Source organism: Triticum dicoccoides, chromosome 2A, assembly GCF_002162155.2.
Source record: "Triticum dicoccoides isolate Atlit2015 ecotype Zavitan chromosome 2A, WEW_v2.0, whole genome shotgun sequence".
NCBI lineage: Eukaryota > Viridiplantae > Streptophyta > Magnoliopsida > Poales > Poaceae > Triticum > Triticum dicoccoides.
The window spans coordinates 219,800,987-219,812,959 of record NC_041382.1 but is presented as its reverse complement, the minus strand read 5'-3'; the positions used below and the strand labels follow the sequence as shown (position 1 = coordinate 219,812,959).

The 11,973-nt window shown below is 45.6% G+C and overlaps 1 pseudogene; it reads right to left on the bottom strand.

The window, feature by feature from the left end:
• Window positions 1-9,048: 9,048 nt before the first annotated feature.
• Window positions 9,049-10,564, bottom strand: LOC119359305 (annotated as a pseudogene).
• Window positions 10,565-11,973: the final 1,409 nt, after the last annotated feature.

Sequence of the window (11,973 nt, the reverse complement as noted above, 5' to 3'; positions counted from 1 at the left end):
TCTATCTCTATAGATCTTGATGCCCAATATATAAGCAGCTTCACCGAGGTCTTTCATTGAAAAACTCTTATTCAAGTATCCCTTTATGCTACCCAGAAATTCTATATCATTTCCAATCAACAATATGTCATCCACATATAATATTAGAAATGCTACAGAGCTCCCACTCACTTTCTTGTAAATACAGGCTTCTCCAAAAGTTTGTACAAAACCAAATGCTTTGATCACACTATCAAAGCGTTTATTCCAACTCTGAGAGGCTTGCACCAGTCCATAAATGGATCGTTGGAGCTTGCACACTTTGTTAGCTCCCTTTGGATCGACAAAACCTTCCGGTTGCATCATATACAACTCTTCTTCAAGAAATCCATTCAGGAATGCAGTTTTGACATCCATTTGCCAAATTTCATAATCATAAAATGCGGCAATTGCTAACATGATTCGGATAGACTTAAGCATTGCTACGGGTGAGAAGGTCTCATCATAGTCAATCCCTTGAACTTGTCAAAAACCTTTTGCAACAAGTCAACCTTTATAGACAGTAACATTACCGTCAGCGTCAGTCTTATTCTTGAAAATCCATTTATTCTCAATTGCTTGCCGATCACCGGGCAAGTCAACCAAAGTCCACACTTTGTTCTCATACATGGATCCCATCTTAGACTTCATGGCCTCAAGCCATTTTGCGGAATCTGGGCTCACCATCACTTCTTCATAGTTCATAGGTTCGTCATGGTCTAGTAACATAACTTCCAGAACAGGATTACTGTACCACTCTGGTGCGAATCTTACTCTAGTTGACCTACGAGGATCAGTAACAACTTGATCTAAAGTTTCATGATCATCATCATTAACTTCCTCAATAATTGGTGTAGGTGTCGCAGAAACCGGTTTCTGTGATGAATTACTTTCCAATAAGGGAGCAGATACAGTTACCTCATCAAGTTCTACTTTCCTCCCACTCACTTCTTTCGAGAGAAACTCCTTCTCTAGAAAAACTCCGAATTTAGCAACAAAAGTCTTACCTTCGGATCTGTGATAGAAGGTGTACCCAACAGTCTCCTTTGGGTATCCTATGAAGACACATTTCTCCGATTTGGGTTCGAGCTTATCAGGTTGAAGCTTTTTCACATAAGCATCGCAACCCCAAACTTTCAGAAACGACAACTTTGGTTTCTTACCAAACCACAGTTCATAAGGCGTCGTCTCAACGGATTTCGATGGTGCCCTATTTAACGTGAATGCGGCCGTCTCTAAAGCATAACCCCAAAACGATAGCGGTAAATCAGTAAGAGACATCATAGTTCGCACCATATCTAGTAAAGTATGATTATTACGTTCGGACACACCATTACGCTGTGGTGTTCTGGGTGGCGTGAGTTGCGAAACTATTCCGCATTGTTTCAAATGAAGACCAAACTCATAACTCAAATATTCTCCTCCACGATCAGATCGTAGAAACTTTATTTTCTTGTTACGATGATTTTCAACTTCACTCTGAAATTCTTTGAACTTTTCAAACGTTTCAGACTTATGTTTCATTAAGTAGATATACCCATATCTCCTTAAATCATCTGTGAAGGTGAGAAAATAACGATATCCGCCACGAGCTTCAACATTCATCGGACCACATATATCTGTATGTATGATCTCCAACAAATCTGTTGCTCTCTCCATAGTACCGGAGAACGACATTTTAATCATCTTGCCCATGAGGCACGGTTCGCAAGTACCAAGTGATTCATAATCAAGTGGTTCCAACAGTCCATCAGTATGGAGTTTCTTCATGCGCTTTACACTGATATGACCTAAACGGCAGTGCCACAAATAAGTTGCACTATCATTATCAACTCTGCATCTTTTGGCCTCAGTATTATGAATATGTGTATCACTACTATCGAGATTCAACAAAATAGACCACTCTTCAAGGGTGCATGACCATAAAAGATATTACTCATATAAATAGAACAACCATTATTCTCTGATTTAAATGAATAACCGTCTCGCATCAAACAAGATCCAGATATAACGTTCATGCTCAACGCTGGCACCAAATAACAATTATTTAGGTCTAATACTAATCCTGAAGGTAGATGTAGAGGTAGCGTGCCGACTGCGATCACATCGACTTTGGAACCATTTCCACGTGCATCGTCACCTCGTCCTTAGACAATCTTCGCTTAATCTGTAGCCCCTGTTTCGAGTTGCAAATATTAGCAACAGAACCAGTATCAAATACCCAGGTGCTACTGCGAGCATTAGTAAGGTACACATCAATAACATGTATATCACATATACCTTTGTTCACCTTGCCATCCTTCTTATCCGCCAAATACTTGGGACAGTTTCACTTCCAGTGACCAGTCTGCTTGCAGTAGAAGCACTCAGTCTCAGGCTTAGGTCCAGACTTGGGTTTCTTCTCCTGAGCAGCAACTTGCTTGCTGTTCTTTTTGAAGTTCCCCTTCTTCTTCCCTTTGCCCTTTTTCTTAAAACTGGTGGTCTTATTGACCATCAACACTTGATGCTCCTTCTTGATTTCTACCTTCGCAGCTTTTAGCATTGCGAAGAGCTCGGGAATTGTTTTATCCATCCCTTGCATATTATAGTTCATCACGAAGCTCTTGTAGCTTGGTGGCAGTGATTGGAGAATTCTGTCAATGATGCTATCATCCAGAAAATTAACTCCCACTTGAATCAAGTGATTGCAGTACCCAGAAATCTTGAGTATATGCTCACTGACAGAACTATTCTCCTCCATCTTGCAGCTGTAGAACTTATTGGAGACTTCATATCTCTCAATCCGGGCATTCTTTTGAAATATTAACTTCAACTCCTGGAACATCTCATATGCTCCATGACGTTCAAAATGTCATTGAAGTCCCGGTTCTAAGCCGTAAAGCATGGCACACTGAACTATCGAGTAGTCATCAACACGTGACTGCTAGGCATTCACAATGTCTGTAGTTGCTGGCGCAGGTGGTACACCTAGCAGTGCTTCCAGGACATAAATTTTTCTGTGCAGCAATGAGGATAATCCTCAAGTTACGGACCCAGTCCGTGTAATTGCTACCGTCATCTTTCAACTTTGCTTTCTCAAGGAACGCATTAAAATTCAATGGAACAACAACACGGGCCATCTATCTACAATCAATCTAGACAAGCAATATACTATCATCTACTAAGTTCATGATAAATTTAAGTTCAATTAATCATATTACTTAATAACTCCCACTTATATAGACATCCCTCTAATCCTCTAAGTGACCACGTGATCCATATCAACTAAACCATGTCCAATCATCACGTGAGATGGAGTAGTTTCAACGGTGAACATCACTATGTTGATCATATCTACTATATGATTCACGCTCTACCTTTCGGTCTCCGTGTTCCGAGGCCATATCTGTTATATGCTAGGCTCGTCAAGTTTAACCTGAATATTCTGCATGTACAACTGTTTTGCACCCGTTCTATTTGAACGTAGAGCCTATCACACCCGATCATCACGTGGTGTCTCAGCACAAAGAACTTTCGCAATGGTGCATACTCAGGGAGAACACTTTATACTTTGATAATTTAGTGAGGGATCATCTTATAATGCTACCGTCAATCAAAGAAAGATAAGATGCATAAATGATAAACATCACATGCAATCAATATAAGTGATATGATATGGCCATCATCATCTTGTGCTTGTGATCTCCATCTCCGAAGCAACGTCATGATCACCATCATCACCGGCACGACACCTTGATCTCCATCGTAGCATCGTTGTCGTCTCGCCAATCTTATGCTTCTACGACTATCGCTACCGCTTAGTGATAAGTAAAGCATTACAGGGCGATTGCATTGCATACAATAAAGCGACAACCATATGGCTCCTGCCAGTTGCCGATAACTCGGTTACAAAACATGATCATCTCATACAATAAAATTTAGCATCCTGTCTTGACCATATCACATCACAACATGCCCTGCAAAAACAAGTTAGACGTCCTCTACTTTGTTGTTGCAATTTTTACGTGGCTTCTACGGGCTTAGCAAGAACCGTTCTTACCTACGCATCAAAACCACAACGATAGTTTGTCAAGTTGGTGTTGTTTTAACCTTCGCAAGGACCGGGCGTAGCCACACTTGGTTCAACTAAAGTTGGAGAAACTGACACCTGCCAGCCACCTATGTGCAAAGCACGTCGGTAGAACCAATCTCGCGTAAGCGTACGCGTAATGTCGGTCCGGGCCGCTTCATCCAACAATACCGCTGAACCAAAGTATGACATGCTGGTAAGCAGTGTGACTTATATCGCCCACAACTCACTTGTGTTCTACTCGTGCATATGACATCTACGCATAAAACCAGGCTCTAATACCACTGTTGGGAAACGTAGTAATTTCAAAATATTTCCTACGCATACGCAAGATCATGGTGATGCATAGCAATGAGAGGGGAGAGTGTTGTCCACGTACCCTCGTAGACCAAAAGCGAAAGCGTTAGCACAATGCGGTTGATGTAGGCGTACGTCTTCACGATCCAACCAATCAAGTACCAAACGTACGGCACCTCGGAGTTCAGCACACGTTCAGCCCGATGACGTCCCTCGAACTCCGATCCAGCCGAGTGTTGAGGGAGAGTTTCGTCAGCACGACGGCGTGGTGACGATGATGATATTCTACCGACGCAGGGCTTCGCCTAAGCACCACTATAGTAGTATCGAGGTGGACTATGATGGAGGGGGCATCAACGGAGGCTGACCGGCGCGGCAGCGCACGCAGCGCGCAGCTTTGGCATTGATTCGCCACGGGAAACGAGGCGATGAGGACGACGAAGCGGCGAGAAGAGAGTCGAGTCGCTTACGTGGCTGGCCCGCGGCTCTTCGCGCCAAAAAAGATTCGCCCGCCCCCGAGCGACCCCTAGCGCGCCGGGTTCGGGTTGGGTCCGCCGGTGCCAATTTCGGCCCGAGCCGGCGAAAATTGAGCCCTTGGGAACGCGACTGGGCCGATTTTTGGGCCTCGGCGGCCGAAAAATCGCCTGGGGGGCCTTCTTGGGGGCGCGGCTGGAGATGCTCTTAGGGACCAGACCAATTCCCACTGGCAACAAAACCATAGCGAGATACTCCCTCCGGTCCTTTTTACTCAGCATATTAGAATTCTCTGAAGTCAAACTTCACAAAGTTTGACCGTATTTATATGAAAAAATATCAACATCTGCCATGCTAAAGTATTATAATATAAAATTTTAAGTCATGACACATCTAGTGGTATTGATTTCAGATTATGAATGTTGCCACTTTTTTCTACAAAATTGGTCAAACTTTACGAGGCTTGACTTTAATCAAATCTTATATGCGAACTAAAAAGGACCGGAGGGAGTAGCATACAGAGCCATCGGAAGCGTCCTTTTTATTTAGGAGAGAAAGATTAGATGGCTGGGCTTCTTTTGTTTTTAAAGAACTGAGACGATTAGGCTTTCGTGGGCAGTTTACGACAGGAAAGGGATTATAACTTCAACTGTTGTATGTGATTCCTTTAATTCTCATGACTCCTATGTTTCTGACAATAAGGTTGAGACTGTTATTCACATATCCACTGCTTGCAATTATGATTCACTATTTTATTTACGCGTGTACCAATTGTGGCAAAAATTTGCATTAACCATTGCAATTATATGCTTCTTTGTACAAACACTTCCTTTAACCATGTGTGCTTCAACCACTATGAGCATAGCTTCTTCAAGTAAAATTTTATTCTACTAACAATTTTCTTATCATAATACATTTCAATGCAAGTGTGTGCTTCCTTGTTTCAGAATATCTTCTACTTATAGGTATTTTGTCGCTCGAGTTTTTTCTCGAATACGCACGAGTGTGCGTATCATTCATTAAAGAGAGGATGGGAAAGACTCCCAAGCATCCACACGGGCTACAATATTTACATGGCACACGCCCGAACTCCGCCAGTACACTAGGGCGTACTACTCACGCTCCGTCTGCCTACTACCGTGCTCCTCAAAACCTTTAGTGTCCTCCTTGAACAGTCCAGCCTTGGCCCAAAGCTTCCCTTCGTCCTGGAGCTGCTCCTTGACTCGTGGCAGAGATACCGATGCCCCGTTGAACACGATGTCATTTCGATGCTTCCAAATTATCCATAAGGCCAGGATGCATTTAGCCCTGAAAGATCTGCGATGTGCCGGACGTTGATCCTGCCTCAAGCACCAGGCGCTCAAAGATTCATCCTGGAGTGGCTCTATGTCATGCACCCCTGTCCTCAATCCCATCTCGTGCCAGACCTGCCTCGCAAACACGCAGTCAAGAAGCAGATGTTGCAGTGATTCCTCGTGCTAGTCACAGAAGGGGCATGAGCTCTGATGTGGTAACCCTCGCTTGGCCAGCCGGTCGGATGTCCAACATCTATTTTGAATCTCGAGCCAAAGAAAGAAACGAGTGTGAAGTGGCGTGTTTGATTTCCATGTGAACTCCGCCGTCGGTGACCTTTGCAGGCCCATGAAATTTGCCGCGTATGCAGAGGGCGCGGAGAAGATCCCGTTCTGCTCCCATGACCAAATAGTTCTATCCTCCTCCCCTTCCACTAGTTGCATGCCCGCCACCCTTTGCCACAGAGCCAGGAATTGTGCCATCTCATTTGTAGTGAGGTTAGGTCCAATGTATCTTGCCCATTCCCCACCTATGAGCGTGTCCTCCACTGTCCGTGAGGCTCTCGTCCGCCTTCGAACTCTATTGTAGATGGCAGGAGCTAGCTCGCCAACTCGGTAGCCTGAAAGCCACCGGTCTTCCCAGAAAAGGGCGCTCCGGCCATTTCCTATGATCGTCCGAGAAGCCGCGTTGTATAATTCGCGAGAAGCAGCAGGGATGTTGATGTTGAACTCAGCCCAGGGTCTCTCATTGTCCGTTTTCTGTAGCCATGGCCATCGGGCTTGTAAGGCCTTGTTCAACCAGCTCAGGTCGGGGATCCCAAGCCCACCTGCCCACTTGGGCTTGCATACACTATCCCACGCCACGGCACAGTGCCCTCCTGTCGCCTCTTTCTTCCCGCACCAGAGGAACCCACGGCAGATTTTTGACAGGGCCTTGATGATCTTCACCGGAATGCTCAAGGCCAGCATGGAGTGGATTGGTATTGCGCAGAGGACCGATAGGATCAGAGTTAGGCGACCACTCTTCGGAAGCATTGCCGCCTTCCAATACGGCAGGCAGTCATGAAGTTTATCCACTAGGCATTGGAGCTGCGCTGCTGATTGTTTGCGTAGGGTGAGCGGCAGCTCCAGGTAGGTGCAGGGGAAGGAGCTGTTCGAGCACCCAAGGATTGAACAGACGAGCAATACCTCCTGTTGGGAGCAGTGGATGGGTAGTTATGCTTCATGTTTCTACACAATGCCAACGATGCTATGTTGATGCTGAGTATGATGTGAATGGGGTTTGACATTGTTATGTGTCCATGACTACCGTGTTTCACAAAAGGAGCATGCGACACGTGTACTACTTATTGATTGATTAGCCCATTTAGCATCGCTGCTATGTCGGTTGGGCGGAAGTCAAAATAGTGTCATTATAATAATGTGTCATTCTTTGTTAAAAGAGCTGTAAAATGTTCGTTATACCAAGTGGAATTTTTTTGAAAATCCTTCGTGCTTCCTGTCCTTCCATACGTGCTTGTTTTGCTAGTACTAAATTGATAACTGTGTTTTTCCTGTCGTCGAGAGTTTGTTCACAATCAAAAACGATGCTTCCATGCATCAAGTATAATGCTTTTGTGCTATATAAAATCATGTTGCCATCTACAAAACACATCTTACCTATTCTTCCGAATTATATGTATCTGCGATATTAATTTTCTACAAAACACATCTTACCTATTCTTCTGAATTATATATAAAATGTTCATTATACCAAGTGGATTTTTTTTTAAATCCTTCATGCTTCTTGTCCTTCCACATGTGCTTTTTTTGCTAGTACTAAATTGACAACTGTGTTTTTCCTATCTTAGAGAGTTCGTTCACAATCGAAAACGATGCTTCCATGCATCAAGTATAATGCTTTTGTGCTATAAAATCATGTTGCCATCTACAAAACACATCTTACCTATTCTTCTGAATTATACGTATCTGCAATATTAAATTTTGGTTTCGATGTGCAAAAGCAAACCATTTCTATCGAAAACATTCCTATAATGAATTATACCGAATTGTGATCAATCAAATATTGCCAAGTCCTGGTATTTATTATCGCTTGGAATTACTAGATCATAAGGGAATTTCTATCTACACCGGGACTATAATATCAAATTGGGGACGGAGATCGTAATTAGTGAGAAATAATAGTACTTTCCCAAAATGATTTCCATAAAAAAGGGATTCACGCCATCCCAAATAATTATGCCGTCCATCTAGAAGAATGCTTCCTTATGAAAGAATGCTTCCTTATGAAATCCAGTTTTGCCATTGGTAAGGAAACAAATCTAGAAAATATCATAATTAATTGTTGTATATAATTGGGAGAAATAATCCCACTTTCGACTATTTTAGGGATATCGCAATTTCCGGGGCTTGGCGATTAGGAAGCAGCTATTCTTTCCTTCAAAAACAAAAATAATAAAAGGAAGCAGCTAATATTACAGAAGCAGTTACCATGAAGCAATCAACTGAAGAAGGAAACTAAACAACCAGCGGGGCTTTAGTAGCAGACCAGGGCACATAGATAAACCCAAGAAAGAAAGCTAAAAGACAACTTCACACGGATTTTCGCTCAAGATTTGATGAGTGTAGCAATGATTTGGACCTAGCAAAACTATAAAGAAAGTTTTTTTTGCGGGGAACTATAAAGAAAGTTAAAGCTCAACAATTGTTTGTATAAAGAAGAAAATGTCAGATCACTGTAAAAATTCAGAATGTCAGTAATAAATAATTTCATGGCTGCGTGTGTCAGCAGAGGGAGCTCGAATGAAGAAACAAGATAAAAGAAATGGCTGCTACATCTTCATCGAAGCAAGATAAAAGTTGAAGTTCTGCGTTCGCCACGAAAGGGGGTCCGAATACTGAAGAAACATTGCAAAATACCGTCTCTGCTATCCTGCTATGCGGCCGTTCTTCTCATTTACCTCATTTGTTTTGCATCTTCTTTGTTGGAGGAATTCGATAAGCACCCGTAGCGCAACGTCGACGTCCTCACTCCGCAGCAGCATCTCGGACACCTCCGCCGGTGTCACCTCCACCACGGAAAGCAGTTCCCGAATCTCCGGGAACAGCGCGTGGTCCTCGACCAGGTGGTAGTTCCGGGCCAGCGTCCTGAACGCCTCCCAGCCACAGTGGCCCATGTAGACGTGCATGTCCATGCGGCCCGGCCGTAGCAGCGCCCGGTCGAGGCGGTCCTTGTAGTTGGTGGTGAAGACGATGACGCGCTCCTCGCCGCATGTGGACCACAGGCCGTCGATGAAGTTGAGCAGCCCTGACAGCGTTATCTTGCGCTCGCGCTCCGGGGGGTATCCTCGTGCTCGGGCGTCGTCGTACTCGTCGTCGTCGTCGTCGTCGTCGTCGTCTGTGTAGGTCGTCGCATGGGATACCTTGCGGTCTTCCCTGGACATGGTGTCAAAGCTGCAGTCAATGTCCTCGATGACGAGGATGGACTTGTTGGACATGTCGATGAGCAGCCGCTGCAGGCACGAGTTATCGTACACCCCCGAGAGGTCAAGGTCGTAGAGGTTGAACCGGAGGTAGTTGGCCATGGCGGCGACCAGGCTGGACTTGCCGGTTCCAGGTGGGCCGTAGAGAAGGTAGCCGCGCTTCCACGCCTTGCCGATCCGCCGGTAGTAGTCCTTCCGCTTCAGGAAGCGGTCGAGGTCGTCAATCACGGCCTGCTTGACGGACGGGTCCATGGCGAGCGTGTCGAACGTGGCCGGGTGGTGGTGGTTGATGCCTTTCCAACTCGAGCCCTGGTTGAGGAAGATCTTGAGCGCGCGGTCTCGCAACCGCAGCTCCTCCGCCGTGGAGGTAATGAAGGGCACGTACTTGTGGAGCGCGGTCTCCGTGTGCTCCGCGTTAAAGCTGAGCTCCAGGCATTCCTTGCCCCTATTGTTGCCGTCGTTGCCGCCGCTCTCGATGGACGTCCACCGGAACTCCACGCCTTGGAAGGTACGGTGGTGGAGCTCCCGTTCTCCATGCTCAGGAGCGTGGTGCAGCTGCCGCTCCCGTCGGGCTCCCTCTTGCGGGTGCGCGCGAGGCAGAGCCGGCTCATGGACTGCGGGTTGATCTTGGTGGCCAGGTACGCGAGCGCCGCGTCGAACAGGTCGTCCTCGTTGTACCCGCCGCCGAGCACGCGCCGGATGACGATGGTGTGGCGCTCCTTGTCGGGGGCGCTGAAGCGGGAGCGCACGAACGCGGCGCCCCAGCGCACCGCGGCGCGCAGCTCGTCGGGGAGGAGCTCCCGCGCCATGCCGCGCGCCAGCATGGCGTACGCGCTCACCGAGGCCGCAGTGGCGAGCGCCTTCTTGTACGCATTCACCACCGCTGCGCCCTCCGGCGACGACGCCATGCTTGTCTTTGGCAAGAAATCCATGGCTAACAAGGACTAATAATATATATAGACAAATAAATCTTTTCCTGTTTCGTGTTCCGTCGCGTTGTGTTGCCAGCGTCCCTCCTTCTGTATTTATATCGGATCCAGCTTTAACAGGTTCTACGCGGATACGACCTCTAAAATCTTTCCAAACATGATTCTAAAAAAAAAACTTTCCAAACTGAACACGAGCACGACACGGAAACAGCTCCTCCAAGAACTCAATTTTCCAGTATAGCCATGGATTATAGCAAGATTTAAGGAACCGACTTATTGATTTTTGCAACAGCAACAAAAAAGAACCGACTTGTTCTGTTTTTTTTTCTCTGCGATGAAACGAACCGACTTCAAATCTAACACAGTCCAGCTGGACGGTTCACGAAGCACGCAACCGAGGACTTTACACAATTCAGGAAGCTCTTACCCTAAAAACAAATCAGGAAGCTCTTGATCGGAGGTCGGAGCAATAGGAATCGTCTGTTTTTCTTTTCCTGTTGCGAATATAGGAATTGTCTGTTCAAGCTGGTGCTCAATTGTTTTTTTATATAAACACAGTAGTAGTAATCTCGTATGTACAATGCACCTTAATATTATTTTTGAACACAATACAAACGCAAATGCGCATATACTCACCCCTATGAACGCACACACGCACACCCTAGCCCTATGATAACATATTAATTGCATCACACACTAATACATACAGTATTTGAGAAGGATTTTGTTATCAAAGATTAGACAATATTGATATGCAATGCAATGCATGCTAATATTAGGCAATATATTAATTATGTTACATATTGATCTCATATGTGCAATACATTTTAGTATTAGGCAATAAATTAATTGCATTTACACATAGTCTTTGAGAAGGATTTTTCGCCCCAACTTCCCATAAATATCGCCATAATGCCGCAATCCGCGCTGCCCGCCGCCATGCTGCCTCGTGCCCGCGCTGTGCCGGCGACCACCGCACCTCCCCTTCCCGACGACTATCGCACCCCCGTCTTCATGTGTGTCACTGACTGGTGGTGACCGTGTCCTGGACTAGGGGTTGCTAAGCACGTCGGCCAATCATTCATGGGCTGGGCCGAGGACCTCCACACAACCGAAGAATGGGGCACGTTTGCCATGACCCACGACTTACTCAAGATGGAATCCTTCGAAGACTTGGCGCATACTTCAAGGCATGTTTGAATCATCGACATATTTATCCCTAGATGTAACCGACCTACATGTAACCCTAGGTACCCCGGGTGTCTATATAAGCCAAGGGGTTTAGTCCCCAGGGTTAAGTTAGAGACACATATACACATACGATCTCGAGGTAGATCATGTACTTTATACCCCATCCACAATCAATATAAAAGAAGAATGACGTAGGGTTTTACCTCTTCGAGAGGGCCTGA